The sequence below is a fragment of the Panthera uncia genome, chromosome B1 (genome assembly GCF_023721935.1).
Source record: "Panthera uncia isolate 11264 chromosome B1, Puncia_PCG_1.0, whole genome shotgun sequence".
In the NCBI taxonomy this organism is placed as follows: domain Eukaryota; kingdom Metazoa; phylum Chordata; class Mammalia; order Carnivora; family Felidae; genus Panthera; species Panthera uncia.
The window spans coordinates 152,249,396-152,272,446 of record NC_064811.1 but is presented as its reverse complement, the minus strand read 5'-3'; the positions used below and the strand labels follow the sequence as shown (position 1 = coordinate 152,272,446).

Sequence of the window (23,051 nt, the reverse complement as noted above, 5' to 3'; positions counted from 1 at the left end):
GCACTTAAAATCCAAACTTCCCACCATGGCTTCAAGGCCTTATGCCTCTTTTTCCCCAGCTCACTCTCCGCCAGGCACACTCGCTGCTCAGCTCTATGCCACACCAAGCTCCTTTCTGCCTCTGGGCACCCATGGAGGCTGTTCCCTCTGCCTGAGATGTGCATAAAATATTTTTGAAAATTTATCAGAAGGGTACTATTAACAGTAGTTACCTATGAGGCTGGGGATTGAGAAGGGAAGGAGACTTTTACTTATTTTGTACATTTCTCTAGTGCTTGAACTTTTCCCAGATGTGTGTGTGTGTGTATGTGTTTATACACATACACATGTATACACACACACACACACACACACACACACACACATATATCTTTTTACTGGTAGCTTCTCCCTAATTCCAGCTCCCCACCTCCTCACCATAGCCCCCAAGAGGCAGTCGTCATCATGAATGTTGTGTTTATTAGTCTCTGCCTTTTTTTTAAATGTTTATTTTTAAGAGAGAGAGAGAGAGAGCACAAGTGGGGTGGGTGGCAGAGAGAGAGGGAGACACAGAATCCAAAGCAGTCACCAGCCTCTGAGCTGTTAGCACAGAGCCCCGATGTGGAGCTTAAACCCACAAACCATGAGATCATCACCTGAGCTGAAGTCAGATGCTTAACTGACTGAGCCACCTGGGTGCCCCAGTCCCTGGCTTTTTAAAAAAGGAGTTTACTACATATATATGTAACCCAAACACAATTTGGGATGTCCTAATTCTCCAGGAAACTGAATTCTTCCCTGGAAGGGGAGAGGAGACCCGTGAAGATGCGACATACGGAGTCTCTACTCTGGGCCCCATCCCATCCGCAGAGGGTTTGGGGTGGCTGTCGAGCAAGTGTGGGACCCCAGGTTGAGGCTGCCTGCTTGAGAACCTGGAGACTTTCGCTGGGAGGGCAGGGCCAGGGCTGGTAAAAAGAAGCCCCTGGGAATGCTGTTGGGAAATTTGGGGGATTGGAAATCATGACCACAGCATGTTTCAGCATCTCCCACCAAGACACAGGGTCTATTCCCCCACCCTTTGAATCTGGACTGGTCTTGATACTTACTTTGGTCAACTGAATGTGGTAGAAGGGACATTGTGAGGTTCTAGATCTTAAGAGCCCTGCAGCTTCCACTTGTTCTTTGTTTTGACACAACCACCATGTAGAGAAGTCCAGGATCTCCTTCCAGAGAAAAAGGCCACATAGAGGGAGAGATCCTCAAGGATGAGAAATTATAGGGAGAGGAAAGAAAGCCAAGATCCCTGGGCTGACAACCACATTGGGACTCCATCCATGTGAGGGAGGTATATTAGATCTCAAATGACACCACATGAAACAGATGAGCCGTCCTCACAGAGCTCTGCCCAAATTCCTGACCCACAGATTCACAAGCAACAAAACAGTTGTTTTTAACCACAGAGATCTGGGGTGCTCTGCTACAGCAATAGATAACTGACCCAGTGTGAGAGAACAAGAAAATGAAAATACATCTCAATCAATGGAAATTTTTCAGGGCCCAATCTTAGAAAGCATACAGGAAGTCAGACTATAATGGGCCATCTGACTCTGCATGTCAACTCATCCCAAAACAGCAATTATCTGACACCACATTCTTCAAGGATACTCTTAAAAGGTGAGAAAAAGTGGCTTATGGAGTTTATAAGGTATGTCATATAGAAAGCTTTCTAGGAGTGCCTGGGTGGCTCAGTAGGTTAAGCGTCTGACTTCAGCTCAGGTCATGATCTCGCTGTTTGTGAGTTCAAGCCCCACATCGGGCTCTGTGCTGACAGCCTGGAGCCTGCTTCAGATTCCGAGTCTCCTTCTCTCTCTGCCCCTCCCCCACTTGTGCTCTGTCTCTCTCTATCAAAAATAAATAAATGTAAAAACAAATTTTTTTAAAGGGAAAGGTTTCTAGAATCCTCTTTAGAGTCTCTCTTTATCAAATGTTTTTCACAACAGCAACTGCTAAAAATCAATCTCTCACCCTCCCTTTTTCTGCTTACACACATACACACGTGCACACACATGAGCTCGTGCACATACACACACACTGCACACATGTGTACACAGGAGCACACACATACATTCCCTACCTCCCTGACACATCACTCTCCCTGCACATCCTCTCCCTGCCCTGGCCATCATTTCTGTGCCCAGAGACCCTCACTGCTTTCCAACACCCCATGGGAAATATAATCTCTTCTCCTTCACTGACTCTTCTTTTTTTGCAGGGAGAGCCACTCAGAATTCAGATGGACCCATTCTCTACTTCATGACTTACTCAAGCATGATGACCACACTTGCCAAGACCAGTACCATGTGGTCTCACATATTTGCTCTCCTTTCTTCAGATTATACTTGAATGCCAAGGGACCCTTTCAGTTCCAGCTCAATGGAACTTCTCAAAAACCTCTGTTTGTGTACTTCATTTCCACCCTACACATAAACATTTCAACTGGAATTAGCTTGTTCCTTTGTTGACCGCCATATTATCTTTCTATTGTGTTCTACACAGGTCTGGCTGTCTCACTAGCTAATAACCTACTTAAGTCAAGTGCTATGTCTTGTTAATCTTTGTAACCACCACAGGATCTAACTCAAAACGGTGCAGATGGCAGGCATTCAGTAGATATTGTCAAATTGAATATAATTTAAACTAGGTCATCAATTCAGGTCCAACTTTTTAAAAAGTCACATTCATTGAGATAAGCTGGGGACATTTGCAAACAGCCAGTCCAAATAGGAAACAACATCAAATAAGAAATTATTTAAAATATAAACTTTTTTAAATTTTAAAAATCAAAAAAAGTAATGTATTTTGCTTGGGAAGTAATAATGAGTGACTTTTTTCTTCTACTTTTTAGTGTTTTCCTAATTTACTTAAAGAGGGGTGTGCTTATTCATAACAAAAATTAACTTTTAAATGAATAAATCAGAAAACAGAAATTATATTATCATTATGTTTAATCCACTAGATGCTCTTTTTCAAAATAGTATTAAGACAAATACATTGTTTCTTCAGCCTGAAAAAATCATTCACCAGTTTTCTGGCTCAACTGGCTGAAAATTCTACCAGAGTGAAACATATGTTCAGTCAAGCTCTGACAGACAGAAGCCAAGCATCTAAAAGTCAGTCAGAGTGCCTGGGTGGCTCAGTCCGTTAAGCATCCAACTTCAGCTCAGGTCATGATTTCACGGTTTGTGAATTCAAGAACCATGTCAAGCTCTGTGCTGACAGCTCAGAGCCTGAGCCTGCTTTGGATTCTGTGTCTCCCTTTCTCTCTGCCCCTCCCCCACTAATGCTCTGTCTGTCTCTCTCTCTCTCAAAAATAAACATTAAAAAATTTTTTTAAAAATAAATAAAAGTCAGTCAACCCACAGCACATCTGGCCAGCATCCCTATCTCCAGCTGATCCTTGGGATTAACCCTAGTCCCAGATCCCATTGAGATGAATTATCAATGTGGCTCTAGTTTTATTATTTGGAATCTTTTCAAAGTGAAACTTCAAGAAACACCTCTATTCTTATTTGAGGAGCCTTCATCTTGATCTCTGTCCTTAGGAATGTCTAAAGTTGTCATTCAAATAAGATCTTAACTTCTCAATCTAGCATAAAAACTCTTCACCACCTGGTGCAATCTGCCCATTCAGCTTCATCTCTGGGGGCTTTCTGGAAACAAGTTTCTCAGTGTGACTGGTAGACCATCTGTAACAGAATCACCTGGTTTCTGGTCATGTTGCAGACTGCTAAGCCCATGTACTGATGCAGAATTGAAAACAAATTTCCCAGGTGATGTTCTGGTCCACAAAAGCTAGACAAAAGCTTGAAAGTCAATGCTCCAAAGCCAGAACTGCTCACTGTTCCTCTAACATAGTGCATAGTTTTGTGCTCTCCACCTAGAACATCTTTATTCCTTCTTTGTTGATGCCTGCTAATTTTTCTAAACCTGGCTTAAATGTCACCTGCCCTACAAAGTCTTCACTGTCCCTCTGATATGGACTGAATGTTTATGTCCCCCCAAAATTTGTATGTTAAAGTCATAATCCCCAGTGTGGTTGTATTTAGAGAGGGGGGCTCTAAGGAAGTCGTTAAGGTCAAATAAGGTCATAAGGATGAGGCCCTAATCTGATAGGATTCATGTCCTTGTGGGAAAAGACACCAGAGCTCTCCCTCAGTGTGTATATATATATATATATATATATATATATATATACCTGTCTCTCTCTCTCTCTCTCCCCCCATAGCATGTATACAAAGAATTGGTTATATGAGCACATAGTGAGATGGTGGCCACCTGCAAGCCAAGAAAAGAGACCTCAGAACGAAATTTACCTTGCCAACATGTCGATCTTGAATTTCCCAACTTCCAGAACAGATAGAAAACAAATTCCCTTTGTTTAAACCACCCAATCAATGGTATTTTACTACAGATTAAATTATTTCCTCAACTGGTCCCCCTCACCTAACACTTTGTACTATAATAAGCTGGATTCTTATCTGGATTCTGGCCTCTAATGGATGGAAGCTTCTTGAGGACAGGGATGCCCTGGCAGCCAGCAGAGTCCTGTTGGAGCTGAGCACAGGAGAGGTGATGTAAGACTGGAGGGAAGTTAGGGCCAGGTCCGCAGGGTATCAAGGAGCACTCTAAAGGATAAAAACACAATGTGCTGGCAAGGTCATGAACTTAAAAATCCAAAAGACTGTGTCTAAATCCTGTACTCATCCTTACTGGCTATATGACCCAAGGAGGCCACTTAAGCTTCCCTGAATCTCCCATTTCTACATGTGAAAAATTAGGAAGGTACCACTTACTTTTCAGGTGTGGTTGCCAGATACAATGCAGGAATGTCTGGTTAAATTTAAATTTCAAATCAATAACATTTTTAAAAAATTTATTGTTTTTTAAGTTTATTTATTTTTGAGAGAGAGAGAGAGAGAGAGAGAGAGAGTAGGGGAGGGGCAGAGAGAGAGTGAGAGAATCCCAAGCAGGCTCCACACTGTTAGCACAGAGCCCAATGTGGGGCTTGAATTCATGAACCATGAGATCATGACCTGAGCCAAAATCAAGAGTTGAACACTCAACTGAGCCACCCAGGTGAGCCACCTCAATAACATTTTTTTTATTATAAGTATGTTCTATGCAATATTGGGGACATACTTTTACTATGAAAAATTATTTATTATTTATATAATGCATCCTGTATTTTATTTGCTAAATCCAGAACTTACCCAGGGATATTGTGAGGTTTAAATAAAATGATTACAAGGGCCTGTCATCCTCACACCTGCAGAAGGAACTCGGTGATAGCATGTAATAAACAGAAACCATTAACATTACTTGAGTGAGAGCATGTCAGAACCATCTGTCTTAGGGGTTCAAAATTTAGCTCTGGCCAAAAACAGTTATTTGAGATTTCTTAACATGCCTAGAAGTAGAACGTTGAACTCATTTTAAATATATCACGTAAGTAGCTTTCAATTATAACTTTATCTTTTGCAGGTTCTGCCCCAGCAACTTTGTAATCCAACGGTTTTGAAGTGTCTAAAATCTCCCCATGTAATGAATGGGAATAATCATTCTCTCCCAAAATGCCTTGGCTTTGATGATAGAGTGTGTCAGACATATCTGACTCGAATGACAATTGACTAAATCATTGTTTCTGCTCAATTAACTTACAGCCCCGGGTAGTGTTCTGAGCTTCTGTCTCCTGACAACACCTCCCCCCACCATCAACAACCTTGAATCTTACCCCAAGGCTTCACTCCAAGAATAGAATACATTTTCCTTTTGCAGATGACACCTGGAGCAAACAAAAAAAAAATATATCAATTAACAGAGAAATCATATAAAACTTAATACAGATATACTTTCCTCTAGCATCACCAAACAAGATGTGACAAATTCCACCAGGCCCGTTGTACTGCCCTTCCTCAGTTTTTTTCTCCCCTCTTTCCAGGATACATGGCTGGACAGCTAGAGAAAGGATCTCCCAGTTTCCCTTACTGCCAGGTATGCCCATGGGACTTGTTCTAGCCCGTGGGTTGTAGTTGAAAGTGATGTGTGCAACTTCCATGTCACTTGTTGAGAATAGCATCTGCCAGCCTGGGCTCCTAAGAGTCATGGTGCAGAGGCCACCTACCTACCTTGGACCTTAGTATGAGAGAAGAATAAATTTCTGTGTTCTTGAAGCCACTAAATGTTCTTGGGTGGCTTTGTTACATTAGCCTAGCCTTTCTTCTAACTATGACAAAGTTCATGTAACTTATTTGCCTCATATTGCTTACTGGAATGAAATCCAAACGCCTTGACCAAGGCCTTTAGGACCTGGCATGATCAGCAGCTCCTCCGTGACTCTGCAAACATGATCCTGTTTATTCTGCATCTGCCTCCTTGTGACTCCTCCCAGGAAGGTCTCACCTGCTGCTGTAGACTGAATGTGTGTGTCCCCCCAAAACTCACATGTTGAGGCCCAAATCCCCAATGTGGTTGTGTTTAGAGTTGGACCCTTTGGGAGTAATTGGATTTGGATGAAGCCCCCATGATGGGATTAGTGTATTTGTAAGAAAATGAAGAGGCCAAAGGTCTCTCTCCCCCATGTGAGAACACAGCAAGAAGACATCCCTCTGGGGGAGCCTGGGTGGCTCAGTCATTTGAGCATTGACTTCGGCTCAGGTCATGATCTCACGGTTCATGAGTTCTAGCCCTGCGCTGGGCTTGCTGCTGTCAGATTAGAGTCTGCTTTGGATCCTCTGTCCCCCTCTCTCTCTGCCCCTCCCTTGCTCAAGCTCTCTCTCAAAAATAAACAAAACATTAAAAACAAAAGAAGACATCCTTCTGCAATCCAGGAAGAGGGCCCTCACCAGAACCCAAACACACCGGCACTGATCTCAGACTTCCAGAACTGTGAGAACTAAGTGTTTGCTTAAGCCACCTGGTAATGGTTTTTGTTACAGCAGCCCGAGCAAACGAAGACAGTAGGCTACTCTAAGTATCTCACCCCCATACCCTACCCCCTCTATTTATTTCCTCCTTGGCATTGATCATACTCTATAATTGTCTTATTATGGTACTTGTTCATTGGCTCTGTCACTGCACAGGTTACCTGACAGCAGCAATGTTACTTCTCTTGTCCCCCTTACATCCCCAGCACCTGGAGTAATGCCTGACCCAGAGGGGTGCTCCCTAAACATGTGTCAGAATAAGGAATTGTTGGTTATTTAGATTCAGATATAGACAAAATACATCTAGAGAACCAGCATGGCTCAGAAGACAGCTTTCAGGGAAGAAGAGATTTCAGGGCCACCCACAGATTTCATCTCTGAAGAGCTTTGTGAGGGTTAATATGAGGCATCACCTTGACTGGGTCACAGGGTGCTCAGATATTTGGTCACACAGCATTTCTCGGGGTGTCTGTGAGGGCGTTTCTAGATGAGATGGACATATAAATCAGTAGACTGAGTAAAGCAGATTGCCCTCCTCAGTGTGTGTGGGCCTGTTGGAGCCCTGAATAGCATAAAAAGCAGACGAAGTGAGAATTTACAATCTTTGCCCAACTGCTGAGGGGGGACATCAGTCTTCTCCTGCCCTCAGACTAAGACTTACACCATCAGCCTTCCTGGCTCTTCATACTCAAACTTTCACTGGTTCTCCCGGGTCTCCAGCTTGCTGACTGCAGATCATGGGGCTTCTGAGTTTTCATAATCACATGAGCCATTTTCTTATTATAATAAATCCTCCCCCCTCACATATATATTGTCCTATTGCTTCTGTTTCTCTGAAGAACTCTAACACAAGTTTGGCGGGGGGGGGGGGGGGGGTTGTTGTTGTTTCTTGAGGGGGGGCACAAGTGAGTGAGGGGCAGAGAGAGAGAGAGAATCCCAGAAGGAGTAGAGAGAGAGGGGGAGAGAGAGAGAAGTGGGGCTCACCCGCAGCAGGGCTCATGTTTTACCCGTGGCAGGCTCCAACTCACCCAAAACAGGCCTCTAACTCACGAACCGTGAGATCATGACCTGAGCCGAAGTCAGTTGCTTAACTGAGCCACCCAGGTGCCCTAACACAAGTTTTGACAGGATAAGCCGCACCTGATACAGGTCCAGACCTGAGGAGTGGGGAGAGGCAGTGGTGGCTTTTCCTCAAATCCATCTGAACCCAGACATCTTGGTGGCAAGTGTATTTCCTGCGAGAAAGAACTCTGATGAATTAAACGAGTGCTCACCTTATCTGTCATCCCTGGGGACCCCAGCAACATTGCTGTGAGACCCATCTGTTAGTCTTACCTCACAGACAAATGCAAGGCACCTGCAAAACTGAGGCCTAAAAGGGGCATGGCCTTGATCTGAGAGTGGTGGAGGGAGCAGACAGCTCAGGCAGGGCTCCGGGCAGGCGGGGAGTGGGGGCCCAGTCCAAAGCAGCAGTGCAGTGAGCCACAATCTAGAAGTGTCTCCGCACATGAGGACTTCAGGTCGCTCTTTGGGGGTCCCCAGGAAGATGAAGGGAAGGGGACTCCTGGAGGAGCTCTACACAGGCACTATTTGCGAGGGACAGCTATGAATGCTGATGAGATCCCCTGGAGAGTCAAAGCCTGGTGAGATTCTGTCCATGTGTGTGAGTGGCGTTGGTGACATAAAATTGAACCACCACTTTAATACATACCAGCAAAGATTATAGCATAACCATAAAGGTTAAGAGCTTGAATCTTTTGGAAGAAGGAAGGAAAAAGGAAATTCACTGGGAATCTCCTAATAGAAAAATATGTTTTCCCTTTTTAGGGGGCAATAAACACATATACCACTGCCTGTACCACACCCCTGTTAACATCTTGCTGGCATCAGGCATTTTGAACAGTTGAAACGTTAAGGTAGTCAAAACAAGCATTAGTTAACATCAGCATCCTCTATTGTCAAAATACTTTTTATTGCTATAAAGTTTATGTGCACTTAAAATTAAGTAGAGATTGGGGCACCTGGGTGGCTCAGTCAGTTAAGCATCCAACTTTGGCTCAGGTCATGATATCGTGTTTCATGGGTTCCAGCCCAGTGTTGGGCTCTGTGCTGATGGCTCAAAGCCTGGAGCCTGCTTTAGATTCTCTGTGTGTGTCTCTCTCTGCCCTCCCCCACTCACAGTCTGTCTCTGTCTCTCTCTCTCTCTCAAAAATAAATAAACATTAAAAATAATTTTAAAAATTGAGAGATATTGGAGGGACCATCCGTGTAGTCCAAGAAATTTACATTTAATTAATCCTCACACCAAACCTGTTTGGTTTGTTGATCCCAATTTAGAGATGAAAAAACTGAGGCTCAGGAAGATGAATGTGTAGCCCAAGCCACATAGCTAGTAAAAGCAGAATAGAGATTAAACCTAGGACTGACAAACTCCAAAGGTCTGTGCCGATTTCCCCCACACACATTTTCCCTCCAGATCAACTAGCCCCACCTTCTCATTCTACAGAAGAAAAGTCTAAGATCTCTTAAAATTGATGACTCAGGAAGGTAATATGGCCAGTGAGTACCCAAGGTGGTTCAAAAGTGCAGGCATCTATCCTAGGCAGGGCGTCAGTGTCCTCCAGGCAAGGACAGCAGGAACACACCTATAGAAGGAGTTGGGTTTATTGCACCTGGCAGCAAGTGGAAACACACACCATGGGAGACTGTGGGGCATCCCCATGAGAGGATGTACAAAATCATAGGACTGGGGTTTGTGTTAGGGGATTTGGGGTAGGTATAAGTAAGCAAGGCTTCACCCTGGACTGAATACTGTCAGGAAGCATGGGTAATTCTATGGGTATTTTAATAAACCTTACCTAAGAGAAGGGAAGGTAGACTGAGGCTAAAGCTCTAAGTGGTAAGGGTGCAGCGGGCACTTACAGTAGCTGGGAGATGGGGGCATTAGTCTTCTATTGCTTTGTAACAAATGACCATAAACTTAGTGGTGTAGAACAACGCATATGTATTATCACAGTTTCTGTAGGTCAGGGTCAGCACACCAAGGTACGGTCTCACCAGGTGAGGGCTGCCATTCTCTTTAAGGTTCAGGATCTTCCTTCCAGCTCAGTGGCTGTTAGCAGAATCTATTTCCTTGCAAGAGAGGACTCAGCTCACCATTTCCCTTCCAGCTGTTGGTGGGAATAGCTCTCAGATCTTGAGGCTCCCTGCGGTCTCTGCCAGGTGCAGTTTTCATAAGGCAGCTCCCAACATGGATGTTGGCTTTCTTTCAGGTCGGCCAGAGTGTGTCCCTGACCTTTTCTTCTAGAGTCAGACAGAGAAAACTCTCTGCTTTTGAAAGTCTCATGGAATTATGTCAGGACTACAAAAGATCTCCATTTTAAGGTCAACTGATTTGGGACTTCAATCACATCTGTAAAAATCCCTTCACAACAGTACCTGGGTTACTGTTTGCTGAATACTGAAGGAAAATGTGTGTGCACCAGGGGCTGGGAATTCTGCCTCTAAGTGAGGGAGCTTGGACTTCTGCCTACCACCAGCAGGGATGGGGTTTGTATTTTATGGCTTGGACAATGTGCTATCTGTGTCAACACGTGAATACAGAATGCCCTTTCTTTTTCTTGGAGGGAAGGTGCTAATCACACCCAAGAGGCAAAATGGACAGAGTATGATGGGCAGTTTCCAGTAGAGTAAACCCAAGTAGCCAACAGACACATGAAAAAATGAATTAACGTCTCTAGCAATGAGGAATATGCAAAGTAAAACAACAGTGAGATGCCCTCAACCATCAGATTGGCAAAACATGTGAAATCTGATGATGAAGAGGCTAGCAAAGATGAAGAAAGCCAGGGAACGCCATATACTCACAGAGGAGTATGCATTGTTATGATGTTAGGAAGCTATCTGGCATTATCTAGCCCAGCTGAAAATGTACATACCCTTTGATCTGCAAATTTAAAGTCTATAAATGCCATAAAGAACCTCTAACCTATGTGCACAAAAACACATGTACAAGAATGTTGATTGTATGTGATAGAATCAAAACAAGTCCAAAAAAAAAATGGAAATAACCTAATGCCCACCCACAGGAGAATGAATGGGTCAATTACGTTATATTCAGACATTGCAACACCATCTGGCATTTAAAAATGAAAGCGCCAGAGCTACATCTATCAACTCTGAATAAATCCCAGAAACAACTTCCAGCAAAAGAGCCAAGATACAGTGTGACATTTCCAACAAGACATCATTTATATCAACTTTTACAATGGGCATAACAATGTTTTATAATTTTTATGGGTACATAGCATATGTGGCAAAAATATAAAAAACATAGATGGAAATGATAAAGGCTGAATTCATGAGTATGATCCCCTCTGGGGAGCGAGGGAGGGAGAGGAAATATATCTGAGAAGAGTACACAGGAAGCCTCCATTATATCTATAACGTGTAATTTCTTTTAAAGAATTCTCCTGCAAGTATGGCTTAATATAAAGATTTGATGAAGCTGGATAATGGGTATGTGGGTTTTCATTATACTATTTTGTATCCATCTCTCTAAGTTTGAAACAATAAAGTTGCTCTTTGATTTGAGTGGGAAGAGGCAAGATCATTTTTTTGAAGCATATGAGAGCAGCAGAAAGAGCAATGCAGCAACCAGGAGAATGGGTCAAAACCAGGGCCACAGGGAAGAGGAGTAGTAAAAGGGTGTGGAGGTGAGATCAAGACACTTGGCCTCTTTAGGTGCATTGGCAAGAAGCAGCAAGCATCAAATCAGAGCCCATAGGACATGGTATGAGGGCAAGGTCATTTCCAAAGAGAGGGGAAACCTGTCTACACTTTGCAAAGGGTTTGTGTGTAAGGGTGCATCTATGCTCATGGCTGCATGATGCATACTGTGTGTACATGGGGGGAGGGACTGTGTGTGAACTCATCAGAATAAAGTTTACGGCTGCCTTAGACACAACCCTAACGTTAAAACCTAGAGAAACATCTACGTGTGAATTGGCAGCTGAAGCTTCTGTGCCTTGAGCCAACAGCCTTTGTCAACATTGACAAAAAGAATTGGAGACCTTGGGGAGAGGCAGGAGCTCTTTTTTGCTACCTTGAATTCCACACTCTGCTCATTGAAAGCTGCCTTAAGATACCTCTATATCACAATGGAGAATTACTCGGCAATCAAAAAGAATGAAATCTTGCCATTTGCAATTACGTGGATGGAACTGGAGGGTATTATGCTAAGTGAAATTAGTCTGTCAGAGAAAGACAAATATATGACTTCACTCATATGAGGACTTTAAGACATAGAACAGATGAACACAAGGAAAGGGAAGTAAAAATAATACAAAAACAGGGAGGGGGACAAAACATAAGAGACTCTTAAATATGGAGAACAAACAGAGGGTTACTGGAGGGGTTGTGGGAGGGGGGGATGGGCTAAATGGGTAAGGGGCATTAAGGAATCTACTCCTGAAATCATTGTTATACTATATGCTAACTAACTTGGATGTAAATTTTTAAAAACTTGAAAAATGTAAAAGTTAAAAAATTAAAGAATAAATAAAATTAGGGATGCCTGAGTGGCTTGGTCGGTTAAGATTCTAACTCTTGGTTTCAGCTCAGGTTATGATTTCATGGTTCCTGGGTTTGAGCCTCGCATCAGGCTCCATGTTGACAGTGTGGGGCATGCTTGGTGTTCTTTCTCCCTCTCTCTCTGCCCCTCACCTGCTTGTGCTCCCTTTCTCTCTCTCTCAAAATAAATAAATAAACTTAAAAAAAAAGATACCTCTACATCATTCTTCAATGCCTCAGTTCATGTTTTTGTCAGTTTGGGGAGCTAATTAGTTCCACAAACCCAAGAAAATTCCATCTTCATTTCACCATCCCAGTGTAGTAAGTATGGGCTGGACAAGTGACCACAGGAGAAATTAAACCATTTTTTTTCTGTTGTTTCTTTTTCTTTCTGATACCATCTGCAGGGACATGCTACCATGAAAATTATGACTCCCTGAAATGAGGATTCTTCTGTCTACTGAACTGCTCTCTGAATTCCCAACATATAATCATATCTGAACAGCAAGGTCATATTGCTCACCCAGTAACTCCTTGGAGTCTGCTTCCCTGAAAAGTAACTCCCTCAGCCATGACTCAGCATAATCTCAAGGGAAAAGGTACTCAGTACAACAATAGCCTTCTCTCACTCTTGGTGTCTTGTAAAAGCAGAACCATGGCACACACAGAAGAAAAAGAACGGTGACTCACATTTGCTTTCTCCTGGCACACTCTACTCAGACAAAATGTGTTCCTGCAGAACAATAGGGAAAAAGCATTAACTGGTTTAAGTATGAGTAACCATTTTAACAGAGAAAGATTTCCAACCCATCCAATCTAAAGAGTAGTCTGGGGTCCCCAAACAATAGGCATCAGATAACATGCAGAAAAACACAAAATAAGGAGACAAAAGGGAGAAAGAGCCACAACACACACGCACACACACACACACACCAAAAAGAAAAAGAAAAGAGAGACTACATCCAAGAAAGCAAGATATAGTATGCACAGCAGTAGCAAAAAGCTTGGAGGAGAAATGAGGGGGGAGAAATGAATGACAGGTAAGACTTGGGAGGAAATAAAAAGAACAGTAAGGGTCAGCCAGACACAGCCAATGGAGACAGACATGTGGAGACAAATGCAAAAACACAAAAACCAATAGGCAAAACGACTACTGGCAGAGGTTCTCTGTCTTAGCCCAAAATCATTAGTCAAAACCCTTGGTGATGAGTGTGTCATTGAAGTGACCATCTTTTCAGGAAAGACTGCAGGTGAAAGTCTCTAAGGTATAATTGCATCCACCCTGGGTCTCCAGTAAGCTACTCCCCATGGGAAAGTCTGGATAGAGAGCCCTTGGCCTCATGCATCCAAATGAATCTTGCACAAGTATTCACACCCTTAAGGAAGAGCAGGTAATTAGCTGTAGGTAACATCAGACCATTGCAGTTCAGGGTAATGTCAGATGTTCTTTCCCACCCACACTCTGCCCTTTGTACCAGTAAGCACACACCCTCAGAAGGTTCCAATGAGCACCATCAGAGATAGAGATGTGACAACCCTAAAGGTGGCATGTGGGTGGGAATGTGGAACATAACGCAGAGTTTTAGGGATATTTTTCTTCAGTGATTAGCAGGTTTTTGGAAACACTCTGTTTTCTGTCTAAGCTCTATATTGCTGATAAATACAGAGGTTGCCTCCTATAGTCTGGTTGCTAATCTCAATCTTTTCCTGGCTTAACCATAATATACTCTAAAGCTATAATTGGTTGCTTAAAAAAAAAACCCTCATTTGGAGAACACTCAACAGTCTTCATAATGTATTCATACACATTGATTAAGGAATATTCACAGAAACACTTTAAAGAAGGTATGGCTAAATCTGATTTTCCTCATCCTACAAAAAGAAGCCCAGAAGAAATTCATTGAAGAAACTCATCTGAGGTTTCACAACCTAGCATAGCAGAGATAAGACTTGGATTTATGTCCCTCCTCCCCAACCAGTTCCATCCACTTTTCTCTGTCACCTTGGCTGTATGCATGGGGTGGCAGAGCTTCAATTCTCACACATTTTCCTTCCATTTGCTTCAAATCTTTGTTATTTTTAATTAAAGCATGATAATATTTGAGTCCCTACCTGGATCTCATCATCCTTCCTCCCTTCCAGAAATAACCACTCTCTTGAACTCAGAATTTGTCATTTCTGTCATTTTGATAGTTTTCTTACTTGAGTATCTACACATAAATATCAAAGAGCATTGTTTTGCAGATTTGGAAGTCTTTTATATTATTCTGCAACTTGTTTTTTTCCTTTCTAGAATGGTCTTGAGCTTTGTCCACGTATTAACTCTAATTAATTCATTTAAACTATTTAGTATTCCATGGCCTCACCTCTTTTCAACAGCTAAAGACTTGCTAAAAGTCCAGTGTCTGCCTTCTTTCCATCCTCCTCCTCAGGACTGAGTGTCAGATTTTGGAGCCAGATGGGTTCAGTGATCACTCCTGTGCTTCCGGTGGGCCAATCCCTTACTACGTTACAGCTTTCACTAATTTCCATCCGGTTTCTCGAGTGATTACATTAATGGGACTGTTGATATAGTAATTTCACTGCTATCTTCATAATTAGTTCTCAGTGGAAATTGTTATTGTCTTGATCCTTCTCAGTAGGAAGAAGCCGAGATGAACTCTGGGAATAGAGCTTTTTGAAACTACATGAAGCAGGAAATTTGAGATGGGACCTTTGACTAATTCCTACTCAAGAAGACCACAAGACAGGTAAATAAAAGTAAAGTGAAAGTTGTGATATGGGCATATTGATGAGGCATGTATAGGGATGTCTTCTTCTAAAAATATTCTTATAAAATACTTAGACATCATTATCTGATTGCTCATATTTTTGGGAAAACCCTAAGAATTATATGGCATAACAATGGAATAAAATGGTGTATGTTGAACTCCTAAGATAGATGGTCATGAGAGCTGCTCATTGTCTGTTTACCTCTACTGCAGCACTTACTGTTATACGGTAGCAATTCAAAACTCATCTCTCCTATAACAACCGTACATTCCATGATGGTGAAATTCATGTAATTCATCTCAAGAGCCTGGCACATATCAGATGTCCCATTTATCAAATGAACTATTTAGTAAATGAAGAAAAAGTAGCACAAGGGACGCCTGAGTGGCTCAGTCGGTTGATCATTCCACTTCAGCTCAGGTCATGATCTCGCGGTTTGGGAGTTTGAGCCCCGCGTCCGGCTCTGTGCTGACAGCTCAGAGCCTGGAGCCTGCTTCAGATTCTGTGTCCCCCTCTCTCAGGCCCACCCCTGCTTTTGTTCTGTCTCTCTCTGTCTTTCAAAAATAAATAAACATTAAAAAAATTTAAAAAAAAAGAAAAAGTAGCACGAGTGAAGTCCTTTACTATGTAAAAATCTCCCAAAGCTGTCATGTAAAAAGGAACTACAGTAAGCTACCTAAATTGTTACCGAAATCAGCTCAAATATGGCAGGAAGGGGTAGAAGCACATCTACAGATGTGATGAAGCAAAGTTCATTCTTTCTGCAAACACCAGACAAGTGTTTTCTAAGCCCAGTGCAGGACCTTAGGAGGAACAGAAAGGGCCTAAACATAAGGTAATGAAGGAAATCTTTACTGAACATCTATGCTGTAATCTTATTTATACTGGATATAATATTTACCAAACAGAAAAGCAAGTGCAATCTCCATTTTACTCGCAAGGATACCAAATCACAGCGAGCCTGCCTTATACGACCACTATTACTTAGCTAATCAGTAGTAGACCCAAGATTCAAGCTCAGTTCCATCTGACCTGAATGCCAATGCTTTCCAAAGCAAACATGGTGTCTCTCCAAGGTAAAAAATGATCCTTGACTTTGAGAAGATTATGGTCTAATAGAGGAGATCATTTTGGTTTGATACAAAAATATGTATTATGATGACTAAATAGAAAAGAAACACAGACAGAGAGATTGAGATTTCAATACTCCTTATAACCAGGTGAAGTTTAGCCTATTAATTTTCTCCTACTATTTTTTTCTACATTCTAGAAAAACACCATTTAAATGTTTTCATTTCTTCTATTTTCCTCTACCTGGGATGCTTTTTTTTACTAACTCTACCTGACCACATGTTTTGAAGGCTTTTCATGGGTATTTTCACTTTTGGATCACCCAGAATCAGAACCTCCGTCCAACACTGAAGTTGGGGAATTACCAACTTCACAAATTTTAGTGAGAAGCAGAGCCCACCTCCCACTATAGAGGCTGAAAGTGCCAATTGGTTACCTTTCTAGTCTCCTCTGCAACTAGGTCATGGCCATACAGCCCAAGTTCTGACAATCAGATATACTCACTCTAGACTTTGAAACGGGGGTGAGTGAGGTAGACTCAAGAACCACAGATGATTCTGTCTGGAATTTAAACAAGATTGAAGTTCTAGAGTTCTAGAATGGTGCAGTGCTAGTGGTGGCTGCCTGTGTTTGGAGCCAGTGGTTCTGGTGCTGCACAGGAGGCCCTGTGCTTAGCAGACCACCAAAGGTGCCCTCCCCAGTCTACTCTGTATTGCAATGTACTGGGGTCTTATTCCTTGATCTTGGCCTGGTGGCCTCTGAGCCCACGTCTATATCCCTCTAGCACTTCAATGGACTAGCCAATATATTTCTCTTTTTCTTTAATGTTTTTATTTATTTTTGAGAGAGAGCATAGGGGGGGAAGGGGGGGGGGGGGTGGGGACAGAGGATCCAAAGTGGGCTCTGTGCTGACAGCAGACAGCCCAGTGCAGAGCTCAAACTCACAAATGATGAGATCATGACCTGAGCCAAAGTCTGATGTTTAACTGACTGAGCCACCTAGATGCCCCGCCAATATATTTCTTATAAAATTTTAATTTAGAGAGCAAAATGTAAGGCATAAAGGGTATATAGATAGTAAACCATAAAACTAAAACATTGACAAATCAGTTAAATCCCACTTGCCTTTCCCCAGTGAGGCAACCACACTGCTTTCAGTTGGTATTTGCATTCTCATATGTGTTTGCATTCACATATGTATATAACCCTAAGCACTAGATAGTAATAATCTTATATATTCTTTAATTTTATATAAATGGTGTCTTACTATATGTATCTTTCTGCATGTGGCTTTTTTCACTCAATTTTATGACTATGGAATTCTACCAGGATGATATATATGTGGCTATTAGTTCATTCATTTTTTATTTCTGTGACTCTATAGAATTCCATTGAATGAATATACCACAATTTATATATTCCCCTAAAGGCAGACATTTAAGTTATTCAAATGTTATACTAATATAAATAATACTGCTATAGACCCTCTTGTACATGTCTCCTGGTATGCGTGTGCAGGGGTTCCCAGAGGGTATATTTTTAGGAGTAAAATTGCTGCGTCATACCATATGAGCATTTCCAGGTCTACTAGATATTGTCATATATCTAGTCCTCTAAAGTGGTTGCATCTTATATCATTTTAACAAGTCTATTCTGTTGCTGACACCAGCTAAAGTCAATTTATAACTAAGAATGTAGAATGATGGTAAGAAACAATTATCCATGGGTCTCCCACATTTTTGCATATCAGAGCAGAGATTCTGACTCTATACCAGACTATCTGTTCAAGGATGTTTGTATAGTGAACAGCCTTGGAAAACATAGGGTCTTCCTCAGGAGCAGAGGGCAGGGCAGATTTGTTACAGTCTGGTATAACGAAGACAATGTCTCCTTCTAGGACAAAAATTAGGCAGGTTTACATCCATTATAAAAGATTCAGTTTACTTAAAGTTGGCATTCCTTTCTTGAAGCACACCCCACTGTGTGTGTGTAGATATCACCTAGACCTCTTTACATTACCCTATGAGAATTGAGGCTCAGCAAACTAGTGTAAATTGTTGATATTCTGGATATTGCCATTGCAGTGAGTAGTAGTCCTTTGTCTCTAACCCAAGAGTTTCATGTCTTCCACCAGCATCCATGAAATTTCGGCAACCTAATTTATTAGCTTGCAATTAGACAAAATCTCATATCTTTCACAGTTCTTGACAACAAACACAAGAAGTATGGTGGACCTGGGAGGTTGGTTATCTGAAATGGTCAGAGCTTAAGAGAAAAAAAAAAAAAAAAATCCCACTAGTTTAACAAATGGGACTTTGGCAGTTTCATGTGTATCCATTAGGAATGTTTTCAGCTGGAAGTCATAAAATATTTATGTCAACAGTAGCTTAAACAATAAGGATTTCAATTATAATCTATAAAAAGAACTCTAGAAATAAGAATTACAGGGCTGGTGTAGAAGTCCAATGAGACCAAAGACCCAGGCTTCTTTATTATGTTCTGCCCCAGAGGCCAAAGGAAAATGGGATAAATGTTTATCAAGGATCTAACAACATCTGCCACAGTCTACCCATGAGACAAGCCAACACCCTAATATCTGATCCAGTTACCAGTTCCAAGTCCAAGATCTTAGACCCAAATGTGCCTTCTCAAGTTCTAATGACCTGTAACCTAAAAAAAAAATAAAAAAAGTATTTAATTCACCTAGTTGAATTTACCCAATATACAGTGATAAGAAAGGAATAAGATAGGTGAATAACATTTTCCTGAAAAGAGAACGGAGTTTTCCTTCGTTCACTGGTCCATCACACGTGCCATATTCCACTGAAGATGAGTAGAGTAGACATTCATTGGCAGAAGAATGAGTTACTTAATCAGCTAACACAGAAATTCCTGGTTCTGCTCTTGGAATGGCCCCCTTTGTCCATTGGCCTCTGTGACCCCTTGTCCTGGCCTCTGAGAGAAACTGCCATGCCCATTGTCCTCTGCAGCCCCTCTGAGGTGGACATGGAGGAGGATGGCCTTCTGGGAGCTGCATGGCTTTCACAGCCTTTTAAAATTGATACATGTGGTTTTTATTATTATGAGCATGACTACTATATACATTGTTATACAAGTCAAAATGGTTATCAGAAACCATTTTTCACCCAGCAGGTTAGAAGAGATCAAAAACTTTGATAACACACTGTGTTGGCAAGGCTGTGCAAGCAGGCACTCTCATATATATGCTGATGGGAGCATAAACTTGAACTACTTCCCTGGAGGGCAATTTGACTAAATATATTATTCATATATACATATGAGTAATTTTGAGATATATATAGATATCTAAATGCATTTGGCTATATACATATACATTACTCATGCAATATCTTTTGACTAATTCCACTTCTAGGAATTATCATACAAATGTATTCATATATACACAAAATGACATTTGTACAAGATTATTCATTGCAGCTGTGTTTCTGAAGCACAAGATTGGAAACCACCTAAGTGACAATCAATAAAGATCAGTTAAATAAAGTATGATATACCCATACAATGATATCCTATGCAGCTATTTAAAAAAGGGATGAAAAGGCTCTTAATTTAGGACTCCAAGAAATGCAAAATTTCAAAACCAGGTGCAGAACAGTGCATATAGGATAGAAAGTGTCATTTGTGTCAGAAAGGAAGTCATCTGTCTCTGGAAGGACACTCAAGAAACTGGTAACAAAGATTGCAGTGAGGAAGGGAATTGGGTGGCTGCAACCATGGGAGCAAAACTTTTCACTGTGTACCCATTCTTTTGTATTGGAGCCATACGAATACATTAGCTATTTAAAATTTTTAATTAAGCACTTGATAGGCCAATGTTTACAGCAGCATTGTTCAAATTGCCAAAAAATGGAAATTACCCAAATGTCCCAATGAATGAATAAACAAAATGTGATATATACATACAGTGGGATGTTATGCAGCCTTGAAAAGGAAGGAAATTCTGACACAGGCCACAACATGGGTGAATCTTGGGGCTGAGATGCTAAGTGAAATAAGCCAATCACAAAAGGATAAATATGTATGACTCCATTTACACAAGGTACTTAGGGTAGTTAAATTCATAAAGACAGAAGGTAGCATGGGTTACCAGATACCGGGAGGAGGGTTACCGGGATGTTGCTTTTCACTGGGGACAGAGTTTCAGTTTGGGAAAGTGAAAAATTTCTGGAGATGGATGGTGGTGATGGTTGCACAACAATGTGAAGGTACTTAACGTCACTGAACTGCACACTAAAACAGTTAAAACTTCCAGTTTTATGTTATGTATATTCTATCACAATGAAAAGATTTTAACTTGGTAGGCCATACTAAAAGCCGTTGAGATATACACTTTAAATGGGTAAATTGGGGCGCCTGGGTGGCTCAGTTGGTTAAGCTTCGGACTTCGGCTTAGGTCATGAATTCATGGCTCGTGGGTTCGAGCCCCGTGTCAGGCTTAGTGCTGACAGCTCAGAGCATGGAGCCTGCTTCCAATTCTGTGTCTCTCTCTCTCTTTGGCCCTCCCCTACTAGTGTTCTCTCTCTCTCTCTCTCTCTCTCTCTCAATAAATAAACATTAAATGGGTAAATTGTATGGTTTATGAATGGTATCTCAATAAAATCAGCTTTAAAAAACTTAGAGGCTTCCAATTTATTCGTTTCTGATCAACCTCACATGTTACTAACCACAAAGATGTTGTTTAAGCAGAACCTGGAAGATTGAAAATTCATGCCTTTTATATAACACTTTGTATGTTCTACCCATCCCCCTAGTCCTTTATTCCAAAAAGCAACGTGCTTTGCAACATAATACTAAAGACAAGGAGCAAAATGGATTTGGGAATAAATAAATTTATTTAAGTTTATTTACTTATTTATTTTGAGAGACAGAGAGAGAGAGACAGAGAGAGAGGAAAAAAACATGAGTGGGGGAGGGACAGAGAGAACACGAGAGAGAAAATCCCAGGCAGGCTCTGCACTGTCCGCACGGAGCCTGACACAGGGTTTCCTCTCAGGAGCCGTGAGATCATGTCCTGAGCCTCAATCAAGAGTCCAATGCTTAACCGACTGAGCTACCCTGGCACCCCCTGGGGGTAAATAACTTTTAGTCTTTTCACTAACTGGTAAGGCTGCTGCTGCTACGAGCTTCATTTTGGCCTAGAGAAGTTGGCTTTCCCAATCCCTCAAGGCTCCAAATTGTAGAAGTTTCAGTTAAGATAGACTGTAACTTGCTGGAAATGAATGTCTCTCTTTAAGTCATATTTTCTTTTCTCAACCTCTCCTCTAAATTACTCCTTCTCTTGTGGGAGTTTGCTGAAATCTATATGCAAACTAACATACTATAGTATCTTGACTTTCTCCTGATATTTGTCCCAATACTAGAGCTGCAATGTGTAGAGGAAGAGCTGCCCATACTTCATGGAAACTGCAATGCCACTTGCCCTATCTCATGACTCAGGGCTTCCAGTGGTATTCCGCATGCTTATGCCACATTGAGATGCTCTTTGGGAGCCATAGTAAACCCAAGAAGGATAATATTTTTTTTAATTTTTTTAATGTTTATTTATTTTTGAGAGACAGAGCATGAGCCGGGAAGTACAGAGAGAGAAGGAGACACAGAATCTGAGCATGCTCCAGGCTCTGAGTTGTCAGCCTAGAGTCTGACACAGGGCTTGACTCACAAACCATGAGTCGAAGTTGGACACTTAACTGACTGAGCCACCCAGCACCCCACCCAAAAAGGATAATCTCAATAGCAGCCCCAAAGTTGTGGGAACAAAGTTATATTACTTCCTTAGTACATAACACTTTTCTTTTTGAGGAATGAAACACCTGACATGGGGCTCCAGGAGGCCATGACAGCTGAAGTGCCTATGAACTAGATATTCTCTGAACCACCTAGCCGTGATGTTGGGTGAGACCAGCACCACCAGAGGAAAGCAGTAAAGGTAGGACTGGACAGAGCCACTGGGAGCCAAGTTTCTCTATGTTCGATAGGTAAGTTACAAATAAGAAAGGAAGACCAGAATGAAGATACTGAATTAGAGTTGAAGACATCAGTATGAATTCATGTCAACCTTATTACAGATACAGAAATAATTATATGTGCACACATGGGTTAGTATATATACATGCATGTCCTGGCTCTGACTGTGGAAGTGACCAACAACAGTAACACCCAACTAGCAACAAAATCATCCAGCACCCATATCCTGTTTTCTAAATACTATTCCCCAATAAAAGGAACCAGGATTCTGTAGAGAAATGGCTTGTCCTAAGGATGAGGCAAAGGAAAAACAAGATGAATCTGGAGTATCTTGTAGTGCCAGAGAGTAAGAAAATGTTCAAAAAATAAGAGAAAAGGACATGTCAAAGGGGCACAAGAGGCAGCTGAAGGAGCTTCCAATGGCCAAAGTTGGAACAATATGAACAGTGAGATAAATATCATAGTACTGGGTTATAATCTAAAGTAAATCATTTCATAAATAAATAAATGGTAAAGAAGGAGCAAATCTTCCTTACAGAAGAATTCCAAATAATTTATGTAGATGATATGCCCTCCCAGAGGTGGAGTTTAATCAACCATTCTCATCTTTGACCCCACCTCCCAGACCCCAGTGTGGACTGGATTTATGACTTGATTCCAAAGATCAGA

The 23,051-nt window shown here is 41.6% G+C and overlaps 1 long non-coding RNA gene across 2 annotated transcripts in view; it reads right to left on the bottom strand.

Annotated features, from left to right (window-relative positions):
• The window catches only part of LOC125923821 (uncharacterized), a 48,040-nt gene extending 31,125 nt beyond the window's left edge, over positions 1 to 16,915 (bottom strand). The window contains exons 1-5 of one of the 2 annotated variants that reach the window (XR_007458170.1): positions 16,813 to 16,915; positions 13,224 to 13,266; positions 8,103 to 8,197; positions 5,771 to 5,821; positions 4,384 to 4,664 (exon numbers count right to left, since the gene is read on the bottom strand). This is a non-coding gene — a long non-coding RNA (uncharacterized LOC125923821). Of the gene's footprint in view, positions 1 to 4,383; positions 4,665 to 5,770; positions 5,822 to 8,102; positions 8,198 to 13,223; positions 13,267 to 16,812 lie in introns of those variants that run through there. The other variant, XR_007458169.1, reaches the window with a different exon arrangement.
• Positions 16,916 to 23,051: the final 6,136 nt, after the last annotated feature.